The sequence below is a fragment of the Pteropus alecto genome, unplaced genomic scaffold (genome assembly GCF_000325575.1).
Source record: "Pteropus alecto unplaced genomic scaffold, ASM32557v1 scaffold61, whole genome shotgun sequence".
Lineage (NCBI taxonomy): Eukaryota > Metazoa > Chordata > Mammalia > Chiroptera > Pteropodidae > Pteropus > Pteropus alecto.
The window spans coordinates 14,883,946-14,885,305 of record NW_006434835.1 but is presented as its reverse complement, the minus strand read 5'-3'; the positions used below and the strand labels follow the sequence as shown (position 1 = coordinate 14,885,305).

Below are 1,360 nucleotides of genomic sequence, written 5' to 3'. Positions count from 1 at the left end.
TGTGTGTGTGTGTGTGTGTGTGTGTGTGTGTGTGTGTGTGTGTGTGTGTGTGTGTGTGTGTGTGTGTGTGTGTGTGTGTGTGTTGGGAGGCATAAATGAGAAATGATATCAAGTCCAGGACTGACACAGTGCTGGTGTCGGTGACCGAGTTCCATGCTTCTGACAGCACCCTCCTGGTGAGAGTGGAATGCACGTTGCTACATTCTGTGTTTTTGTCAATGGAGAAGCTGAGTTAAGGTAAAAGAGAGACTTGCTCAAAAACACCGAGCAAGTTTCATGTGGAATATGAAATAGAAGCAAAGAGCCCTGGGAATTCTGAGGGTTCTAGTTCAGAGAGACCCAAGAGGCTCTCGATTGGAGACGCCCAATGCACAGCCTCGCTTGCTGAGAGCTCACCAGGGAGGGAGCACTGGCCACGGTCAGAACCCACGGGTTCTGGGCCCAGTTCTGTTACCAATGGGCTGTGGAACCTTGCCAAGGTCCTTTCACCCCTCTGAACCTCCCGTTTCATGTGTCCAGGGAAGAGGAGTATGAGATAGTTTTTATTTCCCCCTGTTAATATTCTGTGGTCTTATAATTCTAAATCCCTGGAGTAGGTGAGACCCTTCTGTTCCCTCCTTTGCAGTCCTGAGTAACTGAAAACTCAAGGCTGCAGCCTGGAGGTCATTTTCCTAAACAAATGCGTACCACAGTTGAGTTATCTAGTTAGAGAGCAGAGACACAGGCTCCGTGATCCAGGCAATGGAAATAATTCTGATTTTCTACCCCTCCCTCCATTAAGAACAAGGTGACAGGGAAGTGAACCACCCCCACCCAAAGCTCACTGATTGCAGAAAGTACCGGATCAGCTTAGAAGACAGAAAAGTGCCAGAGAAAGTGCCAGATGGGTGTGGGAGAGTTTTGAGGCATGGTACAGAGAGAGGGCTGGGGTAGGGCATGAGGCAGGTTTGCAGATCACTGGGGAAAGGTTGAGGTATTATTGAAAACAAAGATCCTAGATGGCAAATTTCTACTTCTGCCTGGAGAGAGTCTCCCCACAGTTTCAGCCCAATGCCCCATCCAGACTCGAACTGAACCATATTTATTTCTTCAAAACTCATTGTGTCAACAACTCGCACCCACCTGCCACTGATTAATTCCTAGATAGAGGCATACAACTGTAAGATGTCGACTCTGCTTACAAAAGATGTGGGGCAAAAAAATCAACTAGGAGGATGGGGTATTCGTTGCAGTTACCGGGCAGAAGTACCAAGGGGTACGGGGGACAAAAGGGGCGATGCGCATGCTGAGTCTCCGGCGTCCGCGGTGGCGGGGCGCACGGGGTGGGCGGCGGTCCTCGGCAGCACAGGCCCCAGTTCCG

The 1,360-nt window shown here is 50.1% G+C and overlaps 1 protein-coding gene across 1 annotated transcript in view; it reads left to right on the top strand.

Annotated features, from left to right (window-relative positions):
• POMC (proopiomelanocortin) overlaps positions 1-1,360 on the top strand; it is a 3,061-nt gene that overhangs the window by 720 nt on the left and 981 nt on the right. The gene's annotated exons all lie outside the window — the stretch shown is intronic.